This window comes from Electrophorus electricus, chromosome 3 (assembly GCF_041902795.1).
Source record: "Electrophorus electricus isolate QZ-2024a chromosome 3, ASM4190279v1, whole genome shotgun sequence".
Lineage (NCBI taxonomy): Eukaryota > Metazoa > Chordata > Actinopteri > Gymnotiformes > Gymnotidae > Electrophorus > Electrophorus electricus.
Genome location: NC_137499.1, coordinates 10060037 through 10086148, shown reverse-complemented (window position 1 = coordinate 10086148; position 26112 = coordinate 10060037). Strand labels below are relative to the sequence as shown.

Sequence of the window (26112 nt, the reverse complement as noted above, 5' to 3'; positions counted from 1 at the left end):
CATTATCCTTTCGCTTAACAGCCGAGCGCGCTTACCGATCGTATCACAGAGAAAAGAGAGTCCCAGTATTTCTTCCACTTCTATGAAAATAAATTCCCACAACCTTGTCCTGTTTGATGACTTCTGGTGTAACGAGGAGCCACTGCAACGAGAAAGGAGCATCAGGGTCAATATCGCTTTTCTGCTTGCTCTTCTCTGAATGACCTTTTGTTGGGTTTCTTGTATGTCGCAACCAGCAGCAGAGCAAATGATGCAATATTAAGACCAACTTCATACATAGATTTGGTCTTTTTGTCCACGAAACACCATCATATATAATTACCAGCCCTGGGTTTCTTATATTATGAGCTTGTTTACGCATGTTCCGTCCATTTGTATCGATTATCTGAATTACGTGTGGTTAGACTTTCTCCTCTTAAAAATACAGTTCTAATGACGTTGAACACCCAGTTAAAATGGATTCACTCAACAAAGGGACTAACAGAAGACGCTTTTGGCTCGCAAATGTAAAGGAGGAACTCCATTATCCTTTCGCTTAACAGCCGAGCGCGCTTACCGATCGTATCACAGAGAAAAGAGAGTCCCAGTATTTCTTCCACTTCTATGAAAATAAATTCCCACAACCTTGTCCTGTTTGATGACTTCTGGTGTAACGAGGAGCCACTGCAACGAGAAAGGAGCATCAGGGTCAATATCGCTTTTCTGCTTGCTCTTCTCTGAATGACCTTTTGTTGGGTTTCTTGTATGTCGCAACCAGCAGCAGAGCAAATGATGCAATATTAAGACCAACTTCATACATAGATTTGGTCTTTTTGTCCACGAAACACCATCATATATAATTACCAGCCCTGGGTTTCTTATATTATGAGCTTGTTTACGCATGTTCCGTCCATTTGTATCGATTATCTGAATTACGTGTGGTTAGACTTTCTCCTCTTAAAAATACAGTTCTAATGACGTTGAACACCCAGTTAAAATGGATTCACTCAACAAAGGGACTAACAGAAGACGCTTTTGGCTCGCAAATGTAGAGGAACTCCATTATCCTTTCGCTTAACAGCCGAGCGCGCTTACCGATCGTATCACAGAGAAAAGAGAGTCCCAGTATTTCTTCCACTCCTATGAAAATAAATTCCCACAACCTTGTCCTGTTTGATGACTTCTGGTGTAACGAGGAGCCACTGCAACGAGAAAGGAGCATCAGGGTCAATATCGCTTTTCTGCTTGCTCTTCTCTGAATGACCTTTTGTTGGGTTTCTTGTATGTCGCAACCAGCAGCAGAGCAAATGATGCAATATTAAGACCAACTTCATACATAGATTTGGTCTTTTTGTCCACGAAACACCATCATATATAATTACCAGCCCTGGGTTTCTTATATTATGAGCTTGTTTACGCATGTTCCGTCCATTTGTATCGATTATCTGAATTACGTGTGGTTAGACTTTCTCCTCTTAAAAATACAGTTCTAATGACGTTGAACACCCAGTTAAAATGGATTCACTCAACAAAGGGACTAACAGAAGACGCTTTTGGCTCGCAAATGTAGAGGAACTCCATTATCCTTTCGCTTAACAGCCGAGCGCGCTTACCGATCGTATCACAGAGAAAAGAGAGTCCCAGTATTTCTTCCACTTCTCTGAAAATAAATTCACACAACTTTGTTTTCTCTGTGATGCGATTGCTGTTCCATTGCTTTTGAAGTAACGACGAGCCACTGCAAAGAGAAAGCAGCATCAGGGTCAATATCCCTTTTCTACTGCTTTACACTCCCAAGTGTAAATGAAAGGGGTTAAAATCTTAGAAGGAGGCACTCCATTATTAGGCACATGAATGGAACAGGTGTTAGCTGAGTTATTGGTACTTGAGACTCCCAAGCTGCAGATCACCAGAGCGCGAGCACCAGGTTAAGTATGCTTTTAATGTTAAATTTCTTGACTCTGTGCAACACACCGCAAGCATCGCTAACGTCCAGCTGAACATATCAGCGTTAATGGGCTGCGAGAGCAAACGCGTGAAAAAGCAGAGTACGGTTGCCTGGCTAGCTCAGTCGGTAGAGCATGAGACTCTTAATCTCAGGGTCGTGGGTTCAAGCCCCACGTTGGGCGTGATGTTATCTCTCTTTGTCTTTCAGAGTTGAGTAGAACTATTTCAAGCAATCTAAGACTTTGCTAGTGAAAAAACAAAACACAGCAACTACCCGGTCAGCGTCCCTGGGTGGGCTTGAACCACCATCCTTTCGGTTAACAGCCGAACGCGCTAACCTATTGCGCCACAGAGACATGTGTTACTGTTTATACAGTTCACGCCAGCAGCTGAGCAAATGATGCAATATTAAGACCAAATGTAAAGGAGGAACTCCATCATCCTTTCGCTTAAGAGCCGAGCGCGCTTACCGATCGTATCACAGAGAAAAGAGTCCCAGTATTTCTTCCACTTCTCTGAAAATAAATTCACACAACCTTGTCCTGTTTGATGACTTCTGGTGTAACGAGGAGCCACTGCAACGAGAAAGGAGCATCAGGGTCAATATCGCTTTTCTGCTTGCTCTTCTCTGAATGACCTTTTGTTGGGTTTCTTGTATGTCGCAACCAGCAGCAGAGCAAATGATGCAATATTAAGACCAACTTCATACATAGATTTGGTCTTTTTGTCCACGAAACACCATCATATATAATTACCAGCCCTGGGTTTCTTATATTATGAGCTTGTTTACGCATGTTCCGTCCATTTGTATCGATTATCTGAATTACGTGTGGTTAGACTTTCTCCTCTTAAAAATACAGTTCTAATGACGTTGAACACCCAGTTAAAATGGATTCACTCAACAAAGGGACTAACAGAAGACGCTTTTGGCTCGCAAATGTAAAGGAGGAACTCCATTATCCTTTTGCTTAACAGCCGAGCGCGCTTACCGATCGTATCACAGAGAAAAGAGAGTCCCAGTATTTCTTCCACTTCTATGAAAATAAATTCCCACAACCTTGTCCTGTTTGATGACTTCTGGTGTAACGAGGAGCCACTGCAACGAGAAAGGAGCATCAGGGTCAATATCGCTTTTCTGCTTGCTCTTCTCTGAATGACCTTTTGTTGGGTTTCTTGTATGTCGCAACCAGCAGCAGAGCAAATGATGCAATATTAAGACCAACTTCATACATAGATTTGGTCTTTTTGTCCACGAAACACCATCATATATAATTACCAGTCCTGGGTTTCTTATATTATGAGCTTGTTTACGCATGTTCCGTCCATTTGTATCGATTATCTGAATTACGTGTGGTTAGACTTTCTCCTCTTAAAAATACAGTTCTAATGACGTTGAACACCCAGTTAAAATGGATTCACTCAACAAAGGGACTAACAGAAGACGCTTTTGGCTCGCAAATGTAGAGGAACTCCATTATCCTTTCGCTTAACAGCCGAGCGCGTATCACAGAGAAAAGAGAGTCCCAGTATTTCTTCCACTTCTCTGAAAATAAATTCACACAACTTTGTTTTCTCTGTGATGCGATTGCTGTTCCATTGCTTTTGAAGTAACGACGAGCTACTGCAAAGAGAAAGCAGCATCAGGGTCAATATCCCTTTTCTACTGCTTTACACTCCCAAGTGTAAATGAAAGGGGTTAAAATCTTAGAAGGAGGCACTCCATTATTAGGCACATGAATGGAACAGGTGTTAGCTGAGTTATTGGTCCTTGAGACTCCCAAGCTGCAGATCACCAGAGCGCGAGCACCAGGTTAAGTATGCTTTTAATGTTAAATTTCTTGACTCTGTGCAACACACCGCAAGCATCGCTAACGTCCAGCTGAACATATCAGCGTTAATGGGCTGCGAGAGCAAACGCGTGAAAAAGCAGAGTACGGTTGCCTGGCTAGCTCAGTCGGTAGAGCATGAGACTCTTAATCTCAGGGTCGTGGGTTCAAGCCCCACGTTGGGCGTGATGTTATCTCTCTTTGTCTTTCAGAGTTGAGTAGAACTATTTCAAGCAATCTAAGACTTTGCTAGTGAAAAAACAAAACACAGCAACTACCCGGTCAGCGTCCCTGGGTGGGCTTGAACCACCATCCTTTCGGTTAACAGCCGAACGCGCTAACCTATTGCGCCACAGAGACATGTGTTACTGTTTATACAGTTCACGCCAGCAGCTGAGCAAATGATGCAATATTAAGACCAAATGTAAAGGAGGAACTCCATCATCCTTTCGCTTAAGAGCCGAGCGCGCTTACCGATCGTATCACAGAGAAAAGAGTCCCAGTATTTCTTCCACTTCTCTGAAAATAAATTCACACAACCTTGTCCTGTTTGATGACTTCTGGTGTAACGAGGAGCCACTGCAACGAGAAAGGAGCATCAGGGTCAATATCGCTTTTCTGCTTGCTCTTCTCTGAATGACCTTTTGTTGGGTTTCTTGTATGTCGCAACCAGCAGCAGAGCAAATGATGCAATATTAAGACCAACTTCATACATAGATTTGGTCTTTTTGTCCACGAAACACCATCATATATAATTACCAGCCCTGGGTTTCTTATATTATGAGCTTGTTTACGCATGTTCCGTCCATTTGTATCGACTATCTGAATTACGTGTGGTTAGACTTTCTCCTCTTAAAAATACAGTTCTAATGACGTTGAACACCCAGTTAAAATGGATTCACTCAACAAAGGGACTAACAGAAGACGCTTTTGGCTCGCAAATGTAAAGGAGGAACTCCATTATCCTTTCGCTTAACAGCCGAGCGCGCTTACCGATCGTATCACAGAGAAAAGAGTCCCAGTATTTCTTCCACTTCTCTGAAAATAAATTCACACAACCTTGTCCTGTTTGATGACTTCTGGTGTAACGAGGAGCCACTGCAACGAGAAAGGAGCATCAGGGTCAATATCGCTTTTCTGCTTGCTCTTCTCTGAATGACCTTTTGTTGGGTTTCTTGTATGTCGCAACCAGCAGCAGAGCAAATGATGCAATATTAAGACCAACTTCATACATAGATTTGGTCTTTTTGTCCACGAAACACCATCATATATAATTACCAGCCCTGGGTTTCTTATATTATGAGCTTGTTTACGCATGTTCCGTCCATTTGTATCGATTATCTGAATTACGTGTGGTTAGACTTTCTCCTCTTAAAAATACAGTTCTAATGACGTTGAACACCCAGTTAAAATGGATTCACTCAACAAAGGGACTAACAGAAGACGCTTTTGGCTCGCAAATGTAAAGGAGGAACTCCATTATCCTTTCGCTTAACAGCCGAGCGCGCTTACCGATCGTATCACAGAGAAAAGAGAGTCCCAGTATTTCTTCCACTTCTATGAAAATAAATTCCCACAACCTTGTCCTGTTTGATGACTTCTGGTGTAACGAGGAGCCACTGCAACGAGAAAGGAGCATCAGGGTCAATATCGCTTTTCTGCTTGCTCTTCTCTGAATGACCTTTTGTTGGGTTTCTTGTATGTCGCAACCAGCAGCAGAGCAAATGATGCAATATTAAGACCAACTTCATACATAGATTTGGTCTTTTTGTCCACGAAACACCATCATATATAATTACCAGCCCTGGGTTTCTTATATTATGAGCTTGTTTACGCATGTTCCGTCCATTTGTATCGATTATCTGAATTACGTGTGGTTAGACTTTCTCCTCTTAAAAATACAGTTCTAATGACGTTGAACACCCAGTTAAAATGGATTCACTCAACAAAGGGACTAACAGAAGACGCTTTTGGCTCGCAAATGTAAAGGAGGAACTCCATCATCCTTTCGCTTAACAGCCGAGCGCGCTTACCGATCGCATCACAGAGAAAACAAAGTCCCAGTATTTCTTCCACTTCTATGAAAATAAATTCCCACAACCTTGTCCTGTTTGATGACTTCTGGTGTAACGAGGAGCCACTGCAACGAGAAAGGAGCATCAGGGTCAATATCGCTTTTCTGCTTGCTCTTCTCTGAATGACCTTTTGTTGGGTTTCTTGTATGTCGCAACCAGCAGCAGAGCAAATGATGCAATATTAAGACCAACTTCATACATAGATTTGGTCTTTTTGTCCACGAAACACCATCATATATAATTACCAGCCCTGGGTTTCTTATATTATGAGCTTGTTTACGCATGTTCCGTCCATTTGTATCGATTATCTGAATTACGTGTGGTTAGACTTTCTCCTCTTAAAAATACAGTTCTAATGACGTTGAACACCCAGTTAAAATGGATTCACTCAACAAAGGGACTAACAGAAGACGCTTTTGGCTCGCAAATGTAAAGGAGGAACTCCATTATCCTTTCGCTTAACAGCCGAGCGCGCTTACCGATCGTATCACAGAGAAAAGAGAGTCCCAGTATTTCTTCCACTTCTATGAAAATAAATTCCCACAACCTTGTCCTGTTTGATGACTTCTGGTGTAACGAGGAGCCACTGCAACGAGAAAGGAGCATCAGGGTCAATATCGCTTTTCTGCTTGCTCTTCTCTGAATGACCTTTTGTTGGGTTTCTTGTATGTCGCAACCAGCAGCAGAGCAAATGATGCAATATTAAGACCAACTTCATACATAGATTTGGTCTTTTTGTCCACGAAACACCATCATATATAATTACCAGCCCTGGGTTTCTTATATTATGAGCTTGTTTACGCATGTTCCGTCCATTTGTATCGATTATCTGAATTACGTGTGGTTAGACTTTCTCCTCTTAAAAATACAGTTCTAATGACGTTGAACACCCAGTTAAAATGGATTCACTCAACAAAGGGACTAACAGAAGACGCTTTTGGCTCGCAAATGTAAAGGAGGAACTCCATTATCCTTTCGCTTAACAGCCGAGCGCGCTTACCGATCGTATCACAGAGAAAAGAGAGTCCCAGTATTTCTTCCACTCCTATGAAAATAAATTCCCACAACCTTGTCCTGTTTGATGACTTCTGGTGTAACGAGGAGCCACTGCAACGAGAAAGGAGCATCAGGGTCAATATCGCTTTTCTGCTTGCTCTTCTCTGAATGACCTTTTGTTGGGTTTCTTGTATGTCGCAACCAGCAGCAGAGCAAATGATGCAATATTAAGACCAACTTCATACATAGATTTGGTCTTTTTGTCCACGAAACACCATCATATATAATTACCAGCCCTGGGTTTCTTATATTATGAGCTTGTTTACGCATGTTCCGTCCATTTGTATCGATTATCTGAATTACGTGTGGTTAGACTTTCTCCTCTTAAAAATACAGTTCTAATGACGTTGAACACCCAGTTAAAATGGATTCACTCAACAAAGGGACTAACAGAAGACGCTTTTGGCTCGCAAATGTAGAGGAACTCCATTATCCTTTCGCTTAACAGCCGAGCGCGCTTACCGATCGTATCACAGAGAAAAGAGAGTCCCAGTATTTCTTCCACTTCTCTGAAAATAAATTCACACAACTTTGTTTTCTCTGTGATGCGATTGCTGTTCCATTGCTTTTGAAGTAACGACGAGCCACTGCAAAGAGAAAGCAGCATCAGGGTCAATATCCCTTTTCTACTGCTTTACACTCCCAAGTGTAAATGAAAGGGGTTAAAATCTTAGAAGGAGGCACTCCATTATTAGGCACATGAATGGAACAGGTGTTAGCTGAGTTATTGGTACTTGAGACTCCCAAGCTGCAGATCACCAGAGCGCGAGCACCAGGTTAAGTATGCTTTTAATGTTAAATTTCTTGACTCTGTGCAACACACCGCAAGCATCGCTAACGTCCAGCTGAACATATCAGCGTTAATGGGCTGCGAGAGCAAACGCGTGAAAAAGCAGAGTACGGTTGCCTGGCTAGCTCAGTCGGTAGAGCATGAGACTCTTAATCTCAGGGTCGTGGGTTCAAGCCCCACGTTGGGCGTGATGTTATCTCTCTTTGTCTTTCAGAGTTGAGTAGAACTATTTCAAGCAATCTAAGACTTTGCTAGTGAAAAAACAAAACACAGCAACTACCCGGTCAGCGTCCCTGGGTGGGCTTGAACCACCATCCTTTCGGTTAACAGCCGAACGCGCTAACCTATTGCGCCACAGAGACATGTGTTACTGTTTATACAGTTCACGCCAGCAGCTGAGCAAATGATGCAATATTAAGACCAAATGTAAAGGAGGAACTCCATCATCCTTTCGCTTAAGAGCCGAGCGCGCTTACCGATCGCATCACAGAGAAAACAAAGTCCCAGTATTTCTTCCACTTCTATGAAAATAAATTCCCACAACCTTGTCCTGTTTGATGACTTCTGGTGTAACGAGGAGCCACTGCAACGAGAAAGGAGCATCAGGGTCAATATCGCTTTTCTGCTTGCTCTTCTCTGAATGACCTTTTGTTGGGTTTCTTGTATGTCGCAACCAGCAGCAGAGCAAATGATGCAATATTAAGACCAACTTCATACATAGATTTGGTCTTTTTGTCCACGAAACACCATCATATATAATTACCAGCCCTGGGTTTCTTATATTATGAGCTTGTTTACGCATGTTCCGTCCATTTGTATCGATTATCTGAATTACGTGTGGTTAGACTTTCTCCTCTTAAAAATACAGTTCTAATGACGTTGAACACCCAGTTAAAATGGATTCACTCAACAAAGGGACTAACAGAAGACGCTTTTGGCTCGCAAATGTAAAGGAGGAACTCCATTATCCTTTCGCTTAACAGCCGAGCGCGCTTACCGATCGTATCACAGAGAAAAGAGAGTCCCAGTATTTCTTCCACTCCTATGAAAATAAATTCCCACAACCTTGTCCTGTTTGATGACTTCTGGTGTAACGAGGAGCCACTGCAACGAGAAAGGAGCATCAGGGTCAATATCGCTTTTCTGCTTGCTCTTCTCTGAATGACCTTTTGTTGGGTTTCTTGTATGTCGCAACCAGCAGCAGAGCAAATGATGCAATATTAAGACCAACTTCATACATAGATTTGGTCTTTTTGTCCACGAAACACCATCATATATAATTACCAGCCCTGGGTTTCTTATATTATGAGCTTGTTTACGCATGTTCCGTCCATTTGTATCGATTATCTGAATTACGTGTGGTTAGACTTTCTCCTCTTAAAAATACAGTTCTAATGACGTTGAACACCCAGTTAAAATGGATTCACTCAACAAAGGGACTAACAGAAGACGCTTTTGGCTCGCAAATGTAGAGGAACTCCATTATCCTTTCGCTTAACAGCCGAGCGCGCTTACCGATCGTATCACAGAGAAAAGAGAGTCCCAGTATTTCTTCCACTTCTCTGAAAATAAATTCACACAACTTTGTTTTCTCTGTGATGCGATTGCTGTTCCATTGCTTTTGAAGTAACGACGAGCCACTGCAAAGAGAAAGCAGCATCAGGGTCAATATCCCTTTTCTACTGCTTTACACTCCCAAGTGTAAATGAAAGGGGTTAAAATCTTAGAAGGAGGCACTCCATTATTAGGCACATGAATGGAACAGGTGTTAGCTGAGTTATTGGTACTTGAGACTCCCAAGCTGCAGATCACCAGAGCGCGAGCACCAGGTTAAGTATGCTTTTAATGTTAAATTTCTTGACTCTGTGCAACACACCGCAAGCATCGCTAACGTCCAGCTGAACATATCAGCGTTAATGGGCTGCGAGAGCAAACGCGTGAAAAAGCAGAGTACGGTTGCCTGGCTAGCTCAGTCGGTAGAGCATGAGACTCTTAATCTCAGGGTCGTGGGTTCAAGCCCCACGTTGGGCGTGATGTTATCTCTCTTTGTCTTTCAGAGTTGAGTAGAACTATTTCAAGCAATCTAAGACTTTGCTAGTGAAAAAACAAAACACAGCAACTACCCGGTCAGCGTCCCTGGGTGGGCTTGAACCACCATCCTTTCGGTTAACAGCCGAACGCGCTAACCTATTGCGCCACAGAGACATGTGTTACTGTTTATACAGTTCACGCCAGCAGCTGAGCAAATGATGCAATATTAAGACCAAATGTAAAGGAGGAACTCCATCATCCTTTCGCTTAAGAGCCGAGCGCGCTTACCGATCGCATCACAGAGAAAACAAAGTCCCAGTATTTCTTCCACTTCTATGAAAATAAATTCCCACAACCTTGTCCTGTTTGATGACTTCTGGTGTAACGAGGAGCCACTGCAACGAGAAAGGAGCATCAGGGTCAATATCGCTTTTCTGCTTGCTCTTCTCTGAATGACCTTTTGTTGGGTTTCTTGTATGTCGCAACCAGCAGCAGAGCAAATGATGCAATATTAAGACCAACTTCATACATAGATTTGGTCTTTTTGTCCACGAAACACCATCATATATAATTACCAGCCCTGGGTTTCTTATATTATGAGCTTGTTTACGCATGTTCCGTCCATTTGTATCGATTATCTGAATTACGTGTGGTTAGACTTTCTCCTCTTAAAAATACAGTTCTAATGACGTTGAACACCCAGTTAAAATGGATTCACTCAACAAAGGGACTAACAGAAGACGCTTTTGGCTCGCAAATGTAAAGGAGGAACTCCATTATCCTTTCGCTTAACAGCCGAGCGCGCTTACCGATCGTATCACAGAGAAAAGAGAGTCCCAGTATTTCTTCCACTCCTATGAAAATAAATTCCCACAACCTTGTCCTGTTTGATGACTTCTGGTGTAACGAGGAGCCACTGCAACGAGAAAGGAGCATCAGGGTCAATATCGCTTTTCTGCTTGCTCTTCTCTGAATGACCTTTTGTTGGGTTTCTTGTATGTCGCAACCAGCAGCAGAGCAAATGATGCAATATTAAGACCAACTTCATACATAGATTTGGTCTTTTTGTCCACGAAACACCATCATATATAATTACCAGCCCTGGGTTTCTTATATTATGAGCTTGTTTACGCATGTTCCGTCCATTTGTATCGATTATCTGAATTACGTGTGGTTAGACTTTCTCCTCTTAAAAATACAGTTCTAATGACGTTGAACACCCAGTTAAAATGGATTCACTCAACAAAGGGACTAACAGAAGACGCTTTTGGCTCGCAAATGTAGAGGAACTCCATTATCCTTTCGCTTAACAGCCGAGCGCGCTTACCGATCGTATCACAGAGAAAAGAGAGTCCCAGTATTTCTTCCACTTCTCTGAAAATAAATTCACACAACTTTGTTTTCTCTGTGATGCGATTGCTGTTCCATTGCTTTTGAAGTAACGACGAGCCACTGCAAAGAGAAAGCAGCATCAGGGTCAATATCCCTTTTCTACTGCTTTACACTCCCAAGTGTAAATGAAAGGGGTTAAAATCTTAGAAGGAGGCACTCCATTATTAGGCACATGAATGGAACAGGTGTTAGCTGAGTTATTGGTACTTGAGACTCCCAAGCTGCAGATCACCAGAGCGCGAGCACCAGGTTAAGTATGCTTTTAATGTTAAATTTCTTGACTCTGTGCAACACACCGCAAGCATCGCTAACGTCCAGCTGAACATATCAGCGTTAATGGGCTGCGAGAGCAAACGCGTGAAAAAGCAGAGTACGGTTGCCTGGCTAGCTCAGTCGGTAGAGCATGAGACTCTTAATCTCAGGGTCGTGGGTTCAAGCCCCACGTTGGGCGTGATGTTATCTCTCTTTGTCTTTCAGAGTTGAGTAGAACTATTTCAAGCAATCTAAGACTTTGCTAGTGAAAAAACAAAACACAGCAACTACCCGGTCAGCGTCCCTGGGTGGGCTTGAACCACCATCCTTTCGGTTAACAGCCGAACGCGCTAACCTATTGCGCCACAGAGACATGTGTTACTGTTTATACAGTTCACGCCAGCAGCTGAGCAAATGATGCAATATTAAGACCAAATGTAAAGGAGGAACTCCATCATCCTTTCGCTTAAGAGCCGAGCGCGCTTACCGATCGCATCACAGAGAAAACAAAGTCCCAGTATTTCTTCCACTTCTATGAAAATAAATTCCCACAACCTTGTCCTGTTTGATGACTTCTGGTGTAACGAGGAGCCACTGCAACGAGAAAGGAGCATCAGGGTCAATATCGCTTTTCTGCTTGCTCTTCTCTGAATGACCTTTTGTTGGGTTTCTTGTATGTCGCAACCAGCAGCAGAGCAAATGATGCAATATTAAGACCAACTTCATACATAGATTTGGTCTTTTTGTCCACGAAACACCATCATATATAATTACCAGCCCTGGGTTTCTTATATTATGAGCTTGTTTACGCATGTTCCGTCCATTTGTATCGATTATCTGAATTACGTGTGGTTAGACTTTCTCCTCTTAAAAATACAGTTCTAATGACGTTGAACACCCAGTTAAAATGGATTCACTCAACAAAGGGACTAACAGAAAACGCTTTTGGCTCGCAAATGTAAAGGAGGAACTCCATTATCCTTTCGCTTAACAGCCGAGCGCGCTTACCGATCGTATCACAGAGAAAAGAGAGTCCCAGTATTTCTTCCACTCCTATGAAAATAAATTCCCACAACCTTGTCCTGTTTGATGACTTCTGGTGTAACGAGGAGCCACTGCAACGAGAAAGGAGCATCAGGGTCAATATCGCTTTTCTGCTTGCTCTTCTCTGAATGACCTTTTGTTGGGTTTCTTGTATGTCGCAACCAGCAGCAGAGCAAATGATGCAATATTAAGACCAACTTCATACATAGATTTGGTCTTTTTGTCCACGAAACACCATCATATATAATTACCAGCCCTGGGTTTCTTATATTATGAGCTTGTTTACGCATGTTCCGTCCATTTGTATCGATTATCTGAATTACGTGTGGTTAGACTTTCTCCTCTTAAAAATACAGTTCTAATGACGTTGAACACCCAGTTAAAATGGATTCACTCAACAAAGGGACTAACAGAAGACGCTTTTGGCTCGCAAATGTAAAGGAGGAACTCCATCATCCTTTCGCTTAACAGCCGAGCGCGCTTACCGATCGCATCACAGAGAAAACAAAGTCCCAGTATTTCTTCCACTTCTATGAAAATAAATTCCCACAACCTTGTCCTGTTTGATGACTTCTGGTGTAACGAGGAGCCACTGCAACGAGAAAGGAGCATCAGGGTCAATATCGCTTTTCTGCTTGCTCTTCTCTGAATGACCTTTTGTTGGGTTTCTTGTATGTCGCAACCAGCAGCAGAGCAAATGATGCAATATTAAGACCAACTTCATACATAGATTTGGTCTTTTTGTCCACGAAACACCATCATATATAATTACCAGCCCTGGGTTTCTTATATTATGAGCTTGTTTACGCATGTTCCGTCCATTTGTATCGATTATCTGAATTACGTGTGGTTAGACTTTCTCCTCTTAAAAATACAGTTCTAATGACGTTGAACACCCAGTTAAAATGGATTCACTCAACAAAGGGACTAACAGAAGACGCTTTTGGCTCGCAAATGTAAAGGAGGAACTCCATTATCCTTTCGCTTAACAGCCGAGCGCGCTTACCGATCGTATCACAGAGAAAAGAGAGTCCCAGTATTTCTTCCACTCCTATGAAAATAAATTCCCACAACCTTGTCCTGTTTGATGACTTCTGGTGTAACGAGGAGCCACTGCAACGAGAAAGGAGCATCAGGGTCAATATCGCTTTTCTGCTTGCTCTTCTCTGAATGACCTTTTGTTGGGTTTCTTGTATGTCGCAACCAGCAGCAGAGCAAATGATGCAATATTAAGACCAACTTCATACATAGATTTGGTCTTTTTGTCCACGAAACACCATCATATATAATTACCAGCCCTGGGTTTCTTATATTATGAGCTTGTTTACGCATGTTCCGTCCATTTGTATCGATTATCTGAATTACGTGTGGTTAGACTTTCTCCTCTTAAAAATACAGTTCTAATGACGTTGAACACCCAGTTAAAATGGATTCACTCAACAAAGGGACTAACAGAAGACGCTTTTGGCTCGCAAATGTAAAGGAGGAACTCCATTATCCTTTCGCTTAACAGCCGAGCGCGCTTACCGATCGTATCACAGAGAAAAGAGTCCCAGTATTTCTTCCACTTCTCTGAAAATAAATTCACACAACCTTGTCCTGTTTGATGACTTCTGGTGTAACGAGGAGCCACTGCAACGAGAAAGGAGCATCAGGGTCAATATCGCTTTTCTGCTTGCTCTTCTCTGAATGACCTTTTGTTGGGTTTCTTGTATGTCGCAACCAGCAGCAGAGCAAATGATGCAATATTAAGACCAACTTCATACATAGATTTGGTCTTTTTGTCCACGAAACACCATCATATATAATTACCAGCCCTGGGTTTCTTATATTATGAGCTTGTTTACGCATGTTCCGTCCATTTGTATCGATTATCTGAATTACGTGTGGTTAGACTTTCTCCTCTTAAAAATACAGTTCTAATGACGTTGAACACCCAGTTAAAATGGATTCACTCAACAAAGGGACTAACAGAAGACGCTTTTGGCTCGCAAATGTAAAGGAGGAACTCCATTATCCTTTCGCTTAACAGCCGAGCGCGCTTACCGATCGTATCACAGAGAAAAGAGAGTCCCAGTATTTCTTCCACTTCTATGAAAATAAATTCCCACAACCTTGTCCTGTTTGATGACTTCTGGTGTAACGAGGAGCCACTGCAACGAGAAAGGAGCATCAGGGTCAATATCGCTTTTCTGCTTGCTCTTCTCTGAATGACCTTTTGTTGGGTTTCTTGTATGTCGCAACCAGCAGCAGAGCAAATGATGCAATATTAAGACCAACTTCATACATAGATTTGGTCTTTTTGTCCACGAAACACCATCATATATAATTACCAGCCCTGGGTTTCTTATATTATGAGCTTGTTTACGCATGTTCCGTCCATTTGTATCGATTATCTGAATTACGTGTGGTTAGACTTTCTCCTCTTAAAAATACAGTTCTAATGACGTTGAACACCCAGTTAAAATGGATTCACTCAACAAAGGGACTAACAGAAGACGCTTTTGGCTCGCAAATGTAAAGGAGGAACTCCATTATCCTTTCGCTTAACAGCCGAGCGCGCTTACCGATCGTATCACAGAGAAAAGAGAGTCCCAGTATTTCTTCCACTTCTATGAAAATAAATTCCCACAACCTTGTCCTGTTTGATGACTTCTGGTGTAACGAGGAGCCACTGCAACGAGAAAGGAGCATCAGGGTCAATATCGCTTTTCTGCTTGCTCTTCTCTGAATGACCTTTTGTTGGGTTTCTTGTATGTCGCAACCAGCAGCAGAGCAAATGATGCAATATTAAGACCAACTTCATACATAGATTTGGTCTTTTTGTCCACGAAACACCATCATATATAATTACCAGCCCTGGGTTTCTTATATTATGAGCTTGTTTACGCATGTTCCGTCCATTTGTATCGATTATCTGAATTACGTGTGGTTAGACTTTCTCCTCTTAAAAATACAGTTCTAATGACGTTGAACACCCAGTTAAAATGGATTCACTCAACAAAGGGACTAACAGAAGACGCTTTTGGCTCGCAAATGTAAAGGAGGAACTCCATTATCCTTTCGCTTAACAGCCGAGCGCGCTTACCGATCGTATCACAGAGAAAAGAGAGTCCCAGTATTTCTTCCACTCCTATGAAAATAAATTCCCACAACCTTGTCCTGTTTGATGACTTCTGGTGTAACGAGGAGCCACTGCAACGAGAAAGGAGCATCAGGGTCAATATCGCTTTTCTGCTTGCTCTTCTCTGAATGACCTTTTGTTGGGTTTCTTGTATGTCGCAACCAGCAGCAGAGCAAATGATGCAATATTAAGACCAACTTCATACATAGATTTGGTCTTTTTGTCCACGAAACACCATCATATATAATTACCAGTCCTGGGTTTCTTATATTATGAGCTTGTTTACGCATGTTCCGTCCATTTGTATCGATTATCTGAATTACGTGTGGTTAGACTTTCTCCTCTTAAAAATACAGTTCTAATGACGTTGAACACCCAGTTAAAATGGATTCACTCAACAAAGGGACTAACAGAAGACGCTTTTGGCTCGCAAATGTAGAGGAACTCCATTATCCTTTCGCTTAACAGCCGAGCGCGCTTACCGATCGTATCACAGAGAAAAGAGAGTCCCAGTATTTCTTCCAATTCTCTGAAAATAAATTCACACAACTTTGTTTTCTCTGTGATGCGATTGCTGTTCCATTGCTTTTGAAGTAACGACGAGCCACTGCAAAGAGAAAGCAGCATCAGGGTCAATATCCCTTTTCTACTGCTTTACACTCCCAAGTGTAAATGAAAGGGGTTAAAATCTTAGAAGGAGGCACTCCATTATTAGGCACATGAATGGAACAGGTGTTAGCTGAGTTATTGGTACTTGAGACTCCCAAGCTGCAGATCACCAGAGCGCGAGCACCAGGTTAAGTATGCTTTTAATGTTAAATTTCTTGACTCTGTGCAACACACCGCAAGCATCGCTAACGTCCAGCTGAACATATCAGCGTTAATGGGCTGCGAGAGCAAACGCGTGAAAAAGCAGAGTACGGTTGCCTGGCTAGCTCAGTCGGTAGAGCATGAGACTCTTAATCTCAGGGTCGTGGGTTCAAGCCCCACGTTGGGCGTGATGTTATCTCTCTTTGTCTTTCAGAGTTGAGTAGAACTATTTCAAGCAATCTAAGACTTTGCTAGTGAAAAAACAAAACACAGCAACTACCCGGTCAGCGTCCCTGGGTGGGCTTGAACCACCATCCTTTCGGTTAACAGCCGAACGCGCTAACCTATTGCGCCACAGAGACATGTGTTACTGTTTATACAGTTCACGCCAGCAGCTGAGCAAATGATGCAATATTAAGACCAAATGTAAAGGAGGAACTCCATCATCCTTTCGCTTAAGAGCCGAGCGCGCTTACCGATCGCATCACAGAGAAAACAAAGTCCCAGTATTTCTTCCACTTCTATGAAAATAAATTCCCACAACCTTGTCCTGTTTGATGACTTCTGGTGTAACGAGGAGCCACTGCAACGAGAAAGGAGCATCAGGGTCAATATCGCTTTTCTGCTTGCTCTTCTCTGAATGACCTTTTGTTGGGTTTCTTGTATGTCGCAACCAGCAGCAGAGCAAATGATGCAATATTAAGACCAACTTCATACATAGATTTGGTCTTTTTGTCCACGAAACACCATCATATATAATTACCAGCCCTGGGTTTCTTATATTATGAGCTTGTTTACGCATGTTCCGTCCATTTGTATCGATTATCTGAATTACGTGTGGTTAGACTTTCTCCTCTTAAAAATACAGTTCTAATGACGTTGAACACCCAGTTAAAATGGATTCACTCAACAAAGGGACTAACAGAAGACGCTTTTGGCTCGCAAATGTAAAGGAGGAACTCCATTATCCTTTCGCTTAACAGCCGAGCGCGCTTACCGATCGTATCACAGAGAAAAGAGAGTCCCAGTATTTCTTCCACTCCTATGAAAATAAATTCCCACAACCTTGTCCTGTTTGATGACTTCTGGTGTAACGAGGAGCCACTGCAACGAGAAAGGAGCATCAGGGTCAATATCGCTTTTCTGCTTGCTCTTCTCTGAATGACCTTTTGTTGGGTTTCTTGTATGTCGCAACCAGCAGCAGAGCAAATGATGCAATATTAAGACCAACTTCATACATAGATTTGGTCTTTTTGTCCACGAAACACCATCATATATAATTACCAGCCCTGGGTTTCTTATATTATGAGCTTGTTTACGCATGTTCCGTCCATTTGTATCGATTATCTGAATTACGTGTGGTTAGACTTTCTCCTCTTAAAAATACAGTTCTAATGACGTTGAACACCCAGTTAAAATGGATTCACTCAACAAAGGGACTAACAGAAGACGCTTTTGGCTCGCAAATGTAAAGGAGGAACTCCATTATCCTTTCGCTTAACAGCCGAGCGCGCTTACCGATCGCCTCACAGAGAAAACAAAGTCCCAGTATTTCTTCCACTTCTATGAAAATAAATTCCCACAACCTTGTCCTGTTTGATGACTTCTGGTGTAACGAGGAGCCACTGCAACGAGAAAGGAGCATCAGGGTCAATATCGCTTTTCTGCTTGCTCTTCTCTGAATGACCTTTTGTTGGGTTTCTTGTATGTCGCAACCAGCAGCAGAGCAAATGATGCAATATTAAGACCAACTTCATACATAGATTTGGTCTTTTTGTCCACGAAACACCATCATATATAATTACCAGCCCTGGGTTTCTTATATTATGAGCTTGTTTACGCATGTTCCGTCCATTTGTATCGATTATCTGAATTACGTGTGGTTAGACTTTCTCCTCTTAAAAATACAGTTCTAATGACGTTGAACACCCAGTTAAAATGGATTCACTCAACAAAGGGACTAACAGAAGACGCTTTTGGCTCGCAAATGTAAAGGAGGAACTCCATTATCCTTTCGCTTAACAGCCGAGCGCGCTTACCGATCGTATCACAGAGAAAAGAGAGTCCCAGTATTTCTTCCACTCCTATGAAAATAAATTCCCACAACCTTGTCCTGTTTGATGACTTCTGGTGTAACGAGGAGCCACTGCAACGAGAAAGGAGCATCAGGGTCAATATCGCTTTTCTGCTTGCTCTTCTCTGAATGACCTTTTGTTGGGTTTCTTGTATGTCGCAACCAGCAGCAGAGCAAATGATGCAATATTAAGACCAACTTCATACATAGATTTGGTCTTTTTGTCCACGAAACACCATCATATATAATTACCAGCCCTGGGTTTCTTATATTATGAGCTTGTTTACGCATGTTCCGTCCATTTGTATCGATTATCTGAATTACGTGTGGTTAGACTTTCTCCTCTTAAAAATACAGTTCTAATGACGTTGAACACCCAGTTAAAATGGATTCACTCAACAAAGGGACTAACAGAAGACGCTTTTGGCTCGCAAATGTAAAGGAGGAACTCCATTATCCTTTCGCCTTACAGCCGAGCGCGCTTACCGATCGTATCACAGAGAAAAGAGTCCCAGTATTTCTTCCACTTCTCTGAAAATAAATTCACACAACCTTGTCCTGTTTGATGACTTCTGGTGTAACGAGGAGCCACTGCAACGAGAAAGGAGCATCAGGGTCAATATCGCTTTTCTGCTTGCTCTTCTCTGAATGACCTTTTGTTGGGTTTCTTGTATGTCGCAACCAGCAGCAGAGCAAATGATGCAATATTAAGACCAACTTCATACATAGATTTGGTCTTTTTGTCCACGAAACACCATCATATATAATTACCAGCCCTGGGTTTCTTATATTATGAGCTTGTTTACGCATGTTCCGTCCATTTGTATCGATTATCTGAATTACGTGTGGTTAGACTTTCTCCTCTTAAAAATACAGTTCTAATGACGTTGAACACCCAGTTAAAATGGATTCACTCAACAAAGGGACTAACAGAAGACGCTTTTGGCTCGCAAATGTAAAGGAGGAACTCCATTATCCTTTCGCTTAACAGCCGAGCGCGCTTACCGATCGTATCACAGAGAAAAGAGAGTCCCAGTATTTCTTCCACTTCTATGAAAATAAATTCCCACAACCTTGTCCTGTTTGATGACTTCTGGTGTAACGAGGAGCCACTGCAACGAGAAAGGAGCATCAGGGTCAATATCGCTTTTCTGCTTGCTCTTCTCTGAATGACCTTTTGTTGGGTTTCTTGTATGTCGCAACCAGCAGCAGAGCAAATGATGCAATATTAAGACCAACTTCATACATAGATTTGGTCTTTTTGTCCACGAAACACCATCATATATAATTACCAGCCCTGGGTTTCTTATATTATGAGCTTGTTTACGCATGTTCCGTCCATTTGTATCGATTATCTGAATTACGTGTGGTTAGACTTTCTCCTCTTAAAAATACAGTTCTAATGACGTTGAACACCCAGTTAAAATGGATTCACTCAACAAAGGGACTAACAGAAGACGCTTTTGGCTCGCAAATGTAAAGGAGGAACTCCATCATCCTTTCGCTTAACAGCCGAGCGCGCTTACCGATCGCATCACAGAGAAAACAAAGTCCCAGTATTTCTTCCACTTCTATGAAAATAAATTCCCACAACCTTGTCCTGTTTGATGACTTCTGGTGTAACGAGGAGCCACTGCAACGAGAAAGGAGCATCAGGGTCAATATCGCTTTTCTGCTTGCTCTTCTCTGAATGACCTTTTGTTGGGTTTCTTGTATGTCGCAACCAGCAGCAGAGCAAATGATGCAATATTAAGACCAACTTCATACATAGATTTGGTCTTTTTGTCCACGAAACACCATCATATATAATTACCAGCCCTGGGTTTCTTATATTATGAGCTTGTTTACGCATGTTCCGTCCATTTGTATCGATTATCTGAATTACGTGTGGTTAGACTTTCTCCTCTTAAAAATACAGTTCTAATGACGTTGAACACCCAGTTAAAATGGATTCACTCAACAAAGGGACTAACAGAAGACGCTTTTGGCTCGCAAATGTAAAGGAGGAACTCCATTATCCTTTCGCTTAACAGCCGAGCGCGCTTACCGATCGTATCACAGAGAAAAGAGTCCCAGTATTTCTTCCACTTCTCTGAAAATAAATTCACACAACCTTGTCCTGTTTGATGACTTCTGGTGTAACGAGGAGCCACTGCAACGAGAAAGGAGCATCAGGGTCAATATCGCTTTTCTGCTTGCTCTTCTCTGAATGACCTTTTGTTGGGTTTCTTGTATGTCGCAACCAGCAGCAGAGCAAATGATGCAATATTAAGACCAACTTCATACATAGATTTGGTCTTTTTGTCCACGAAACACCATCATATATAATTACCAGCCCTGGGTTTCTTATATTATGAGCTTGTTTACGCATGTTCCGTCCATTTGTATCGATTATCTGAATTACGTGTGGTTAGACTTTCTCCTCTTAAAAATACAGTTCTAATGACGTTGAACACCCAGTTAAAATGGATTCACTCAACAAAGGGACTAACAGAAGACGCTTTTGGCTCGCAAATGTAGAGGAACTCCATTATCCTTTCGCTTAACAGCCGAGCGCGCTTACCGATCGTATCACAGAGAAAAGAGAGTCCCAGTATTTCTTCCACTTCTCTGAAAATAAATTCACACAACTTTGTTTTCTCTGTGATGCGATTGCTGTTCCATTGCTTTTGAAGTAACGACGAGCCACTGCAAAGAGAAAGCAGCATCAGGGTCAATATCCCTTTTCTACTGCTTTACACTCCCAAGTGTAAATGAAAGGGGTTAAAATCTTAGAAGGAGGCACTCCATTATTAGGCACATGAATGGAACAGGTGTTAGCTGAGTTATTGGTACTTGAGACTCCCAAGCTGCAGATCACCAGAGCGCGAGCACCAGGTTAAGTATGCTTTTAATGTTAAATTTCTTGACTCTGTGCAACACACCGCAAGCATCGCTAACGTCCAGCTGAACATATCAGCGTTAATGGGCTGCGAGAGCAAACGCGTGAAAAAGCAGAGTACGGTTGCCTGGCTAGCTCAGTCGGTAGAGCATGAGACTCTTAATCTCAGGGTCGTGGGTTCAAGCCCCACGTTGGGCGTGATGTTATCTCTCTTTGTCTTTCAGAGTTGAGTAGAACTATTTCAAGCAATCTAAGACTTTGCTAGTGAAAAAACAAAACACAGCAACTACCCGGTCAGCGTCCCTGGGTGGGCTTGAACCACCATCCTTTCGGTTAACAGCCGAACGCGCTAACCTATTGCGCCACAGAGACATGTGTTTCTGTTTATACAGTTCACGCCAGCAGCTGAGCAAATGATGCAATATTAAGACCAAATGTAAAGGAGGAACTCCATCATCCTTTCGCTTAACAGCCGAGCGCGCTTACCGATCGCATCACAGAGAAAACAAAGTCCCAGTATTTCTTCCACTTCTATGAAAATAAATTCCCACAACCTTGTCCTGTTTGATGACTTCTGGTGTAACGAGGAGCCACTGCAACGAGAAAGGAGCATCAGGGTCAATATCGCTTTTCTGCTTGCTCTTCTCTGAATGACCTTTTGTTGGGTTTCTTGTATGTCGCAACCAGCAGCAGAGCAAATGATGCAATATTAAGACCAACTTCATACATAGATTTGGTCTTTTTGTCCACGAAACACCATCATATATAATTACCAGCCCTGGGTTTCTTATATTATGAGCTTGTTTACGCATGTTCCGTCCATTTGTATCGATTATCTGAATTACGTGTGGTTAGACTTTCTCCTCTTAAAAATACAGTTCTAATGACGTTGAACACCCAGTTAAAATGGATTCACTCAACAAAGGGACTAACAGAAGACGCTTTTGGCTCGCAAATGTAAAGGAGGAACTCCATTATCCTTTCGCTTAACAGCCGAGCGCGCTTACCGATCGTATCACAGAGAAAAGAGTCCCAGTATTTCTTCCACTTCTCTGAAAATAAATTCACACAACCTTGTCCTGTTTGATGACTTCTGGTGTAACGAGGAGCCACTGCAACGAGAAAGGAGCATCAGGGTCAATATCGCTTTTCTGCTTGCTCTTCTCTGAATGACCTTTTGTTGGGTTTCTTGTATGTCGCAACCAGCAGCAGAGCAAATGATGCAATATTAAGACCAACTTCATACATAGATTTGGTCTTTTTGTCCACGAAACACCATCATATATAATTACCAGCCCTGGGTTTCTTATATTATGAGCTTGTTTACGCATGTTCCGTCCATTTGTATCGATTATCTGAATTACGTGTGGTTAGACTTTCTCCTCTTAAAAATACAGTTCTAATGACGTTGAACACCCAGTTAAAATGGATTCACTCAACAAAGGGACTAACAGAAGACGCTTTTGGCTCGCAAATGTAGAGGAACTCCATTATCCTTTCGCTTAACAGCCGAGCGCGCTTACCGATCGTATCACAGAGAAAAGAGAGTCCCAGTATTTCTTCCACTTCTCTGAAAATAAATTCACACAACTTTGTTTTCTCTGTGATGCGATTGCTGTTCCATTGCTTTTGAAGTAACGACGAGCCACTGCAAAGAGAAAGCAGCATCAGGGTCAATATCCCTTTTCTACTGCTTTACACTCCCAAGTGTAAATGAAAGGGGTTAAAATCTTAGAAGGAGGCACTCCATTATTAGGCACATGAATGGAACAGGTGTTAGCTGAGTTATTGGTACTTGAGACTCCCAAGCTGCAGATCACCAGAGCGCGAGCACCAGGTTAAGTATGCTTTTAATGTTAAATTTCTTGACTCTGTGCAACACACCGCAAGCATCGCTAACGTCCAGCTGAACATATCAGCGTTAATGGGCTGCGAGAGCAAACGCGTGAAAAAGCAGAGTACGGTTGCCTGGCTAGCTCAGTCGGTAGAGCATGAGACTCTTAATCTCAGGGTCGTGGGTTCAAGCCCCACGTTGGGCGTGATGTTATCTCTCTTTGTCTTTCAGAGTTGAGTAGAACTATTTCAAGCAATCTAAGACTTTGCTAGTGAAAAAACAAAACACAGCAACTACCCGGTCAGCGTCCCTGGGTGGGCTTGAACCACCATCCTTTCGGTTAACAGCCGAACGCGCTAACCTATTGCGCCACAGAGACATGTGTTACTGTTTATACAGTTCACGCCAGCAGCTGAGCAAATGATGCAATATTAAGACCAAATGTAAAGGAGGAACTCCATCATCCTTTCGCTTAAGAGCCGAGCGCGCTTACCGATCGCATCACAGAGAAAACAAAGTCCCAGTATTTCTTCCACTTCTATGAAAATAAATTCCCACAACCTTGTCCTGTTTGATGACTTCTGGTGTAACGAGGAGCCACTGCAACGAGAAAGGAGCATCAGGGTCAATATCGCTTTTCTGCTTGCTCTTCTCTGAATGACCTTTTGTTGGGTTTCTTGTATGTCGCAACCAGCAGCAGAGCAAATGATGCAATATTAAGACCAACTTCATACATAGATTTGGTCTTTTTGTCCACGAAACACCATCATATATAATTACCAGCCCTGGGTTTCTTATATTATGAGCTTGTTTACGCATGTTCCGTCCATTTGTATCGATTATCTGAATTACGTGTGGTTAGACTTTCTCCTCTTAAAAATACAGTTCTAATGACGTTGAACACCCAGTTAAAATGGATTCACTCAACAAAGGGACTAACAGAAGACGCTTTTGGCTCGCAAATGTAAAGGAGGAACTCCATTATCCTTTCGCTTAACAGCCGAGCGCGCTTACCGATCGTATCACAGAGAAAAGAGAGTCCCAGTATTTCTTCCACTTCTATGAAAATAAATTCCCACAACCTTGTCCTGTTTGATGACTTCTGGTGTAACGAGGAGCCACTGCAACGAGAAAGGAGCATCAGGGTCAATATCGCTTTTCTGCTTGCTCTTCTCTGAATGACCTTTTGTTGGGTTTCTTGTATGTCGCAACCAGCAGCAGAGCAAATGATGCAATATTAAGACCAACTTCATACATAGATTTGGTCTTTTTGTCCACGAAACACCATCATATATAATTACCAGCCCTGGGTTTCTTATATTATGAGCTTGTTTACGCATGTTCCGTCCATTTGTATCGATTATCTGAATTACGTGTGGTTAGACTTTCTCCTCTTAAAAATACAGTTCTAATGACGTTGAACACCCAGTTAAAATGGATTCACTCAACAAAGGGACTAACAGAAGACGCTTTTGGCTCGCAAATGTAAAGGAGGAACTCCATCATCCTTTCGCTTAACAGCCGAGCGCGCTTACCGATCGCATCACAGAGAAAACAAAGTCCCAGTATTTCTTCCACTTCTATGAAAATAAATTCCCACAACCTTGTCCTGTTTGATGACTTCTGGTGTAACGAGGAGCCACTGCAACGAGAAAGGAGCATCAGGGTCAATATCGCTTTTCTGCTTGCTCTTCTCTGAATGACCTTTTGTTGGGTTTCTTGTATGTCGCAACCAGCAGCAGAGCAAATGATGCAATATTAAGACCAACTTCATACATAGATTTGGTCTTTTTGTCCACGAAACACCATCATATATAATTACCAGCCCTGGGTTTCTTATATTATGAGCTTGTTTACGCATGTTCCGTCCATTTGTATCGATTATCTGAATTACGTGTGGTTAGACTTTCTCCTCTTAAAAATACAGTTCTAATGACGTTGAACACCCAGTTAAAATGGATTCACTCAACAAAGGGACTAACAGAAGACGCTTTTGGCTCGCAAATGTAAAGGAGGAACTCCATTATCCTTTCGCTTAACAGCCGAGCGCGCTTACCGATCGTATCACAGAGAAAAGAGAGTCCCAGTATTTCTTCCACTTCTATGAAAATAAATTCCCACAACCTTGTCCTGTTTGATGACTTCTGGTGTAACGAGGAGCCACTGCAACGAGAAAGGAGCATCAGGGTCAATATCGCTTTTCTGCTTGCTCTTCTCTGAATGACCTTTTGTTGGGTTTCTTGTATGTCGCAACCAGCAGCAGAGCAAATGATGCAATATTAAGACCAACTTCATACATAGATTTGGTCTTTTTGTCCACGAAACACCATCATATATAATTACCAGCCCTGGGTTTCTTATATTATGAGCTTGTTTACGCATGTTCCGTCCATTTGTATCGATTATCTGAATTACGTGTGGTTAGACTTTCTCCTCTTAAAAATACAGTTCTAATGACGTTGAACACCCAGTTAAAATGGATTCACTCAACAAAGGGACTAACAGAAGACGCTTTTGGCTCGCAAATGTAAAGGAGGAACTCCATCATCCTTTCGCTTAACAGCCGAGCGCGCTTACCGATCGCATCACAGAGAAAACAAAGTCCCAGTATTTCTTCCACTTCTATGAAAATAAATTCCCACAACCTTGTCCTGTTTGATGACTTCTGGTGTAACGAGGAGCCACTGCAACGAGAAAGGAGCATCAGGGTCAATATCGCTTTTCTGCTTGCTCTTCTCTGAATGACCTTTTGTTGGGTTTCTTGTATGTCGCAACCAGCAGCAGAGCAAATGATGCAATATTAAGACCAACTTCATACATAGATTTGGTCTTTTTGTCCACGAAACACCATCATATATAATTACCAGCCCTGGGTTTCTTATATTATGAGCTTGTTTACGCATGTTCCGTCCATTTGTATCGATTATCTGAATTACGTGTGGTTAGACTTTCTCCTCTTAAAAATACAGTTCTAATGACGTTGAACACCCAGTTAAA

General features: G+C 42.2%; 16 non-coding genes across 16 annotated transcripts; 8 read left to right on the top strand and 8 right to left on the bottom strand.

Annotated features, from left to right (window-relative positions):
• The first annotated feature begins 2035 nt into the window (after positions 1-2035).
• On the top strand, positions 2036-2108 carry trnak-cuu (transfer RNA lysine (anticodon CUU)). The gene has a single exon. It is a non-coding gene; the product is annotated as a tRNA-Lys (tRNA).
• A 100-nt stretch (positions 2109-2208) lies between these two features.
• Positions 2209-2282, bottom strand: trnan-guu (transfer RNA asparagine (anticodon GUU)). Its single transcript has one exon. It is a non-coding gene; the product is annotated as a tRNA-Asn (tRNA).
• A 1583-nt stretch (positions 2283-3865) lies between these two features.
• On the top strand, positions 3866-3938 carry trnak-cuu (transfer RNA lysine (anticodon CUU)). The gene has a single exon. It is a non-coding gene; the product is annotated as a tRNA-Lys (tRNA).
• A 100-nt stretch (positions 3939-4038) lies between these two features.
• On the bottom strand, positions 4039-4112 carry trnan-guu (transfer RNA asparagine (anticodon GUU)). Its single transcript has one exon. It is a non-coding gene; the product is annotated as a tRNA-Asn (tRNA).
• A 3676-nt stretch (positions 4113-7788) lies between these two features.
• Positions 7789-7861, top strand: trnak-cuu (transfer RNA lysine (anticodon CUU)). Its single transcript has one exon. It is a non-coding gene; the product is annotated as a tRNA-Lys (tRNA).
• Positions 7862-7961: 100 nt separating this feature from the next.
• On the bottom strand, positions 7962-8035 carry trnan-guu (transfer RNA asparagine (anticodon GUU)). The gene has a single exon. It is a non-coding gene; the product is annotated as a tRNA-Asn (tRNA).
• Positions 8036-9631: 1596 nt separating this feature from the next.
• trnak-cuu (transfer RNA lysine (anticodon CUU)) lies at positions 9632-9704 on the top strand. The gene has a single exon. It is a non-coding gene; the product is annotated as a tRNA-Lys (tRNA).
• Positions 9705-9804: 100 nt separating this feature from the next.
• Positions 9805-9878, bottom strand: trnan-guu (transfer RNA asparagine (anticodon GUU)). The gene has a single exon. It is a non-coding gene; the product is annotated as a tRNA-Asn (tRNA).
• A 1596-nt stretch (positions 9879-11474) lies between these two features.
• Positions 11475-11547, top strand: trnak-cuu (transfer RNA lysine (anticodon CUU)). The gene has a single exon. It is a non-coding gene; the product is annotated as a tRNA-Lys (tRNA).
• A 100-nt stretch (positions 11548-11647) lies between these two features.
• trnan-guu (transfer RNA asparagine (anticodon GUU)) lies at positions 11648-11721 on the bottom strand. Its single transcript has one exon. It is a non-coding gene; the product is annotated as a tRNA-Asn (tRNA).
• A 4720-nt stretch (positions 11722-16441) lies between these two features.
• trnak-cuu (transfer RNA lysine (anticodon CUU)) lies at positions 16442-16514 on the top strand. Its single transcript has one exon. It is a non-coding gene; the product is annotated as a tRNA-Lys (tRNA).
• Positions 16515-16614: 100 nt separating this feature from the next.
• trnan-guu (transfer RNA asparagine (anticodon GUU)) lies at positions 16615-16688 on the bottom strand. Its single transcript has one exon. It is a non-coding gene; the product is annotated as a tRNA-Asn (tRNA).
• Positions 16689-21406: 4718 nt separating this feature from the next.
• trnak-cuu (transfer RNA lysine (anticodon CUU)) lies at positions 21407-21479 on the top strand. The gene has a single exon. It is a non-coding gene; the product is annotated as a tRNA-Lys (tRNA).
• A 100-nt stretch (positions 21480-21579) lies between these two features.
• trnan-guu (transfer RNA asparagine (anticodon GUU)) lies at positions 21580-21653 on the bottom strand. Its single transcript has one exon. It is a non-coding gene; the product is annotated as a tRNA-Asn (tRNA).
• A 1594-nt stretch (positions 21654-23247) lies between these two features.
• On the top strand, positions 23248-23320 carry trnak-cuu (transfer RNA lysine (anticodon CUU)). Its single transcript has one exon. It is a non-coding gene; the product is annotated as a tRNA-Lys (tRNA).
• Positions 23321-23420: 100 nt separating this feature from the next.
• trnan-guu (transfer RNA asparagine (anticodon GUU)) lies at positions 23421-23494 on the bottom strand. Its single transcript has one exon. It is a non-coding gene; the product is annotated as a tRNA-Asn (tRNA).
• Between the last annotated feature and the right edge of the window lie 2618 nt (positions 23495-26112).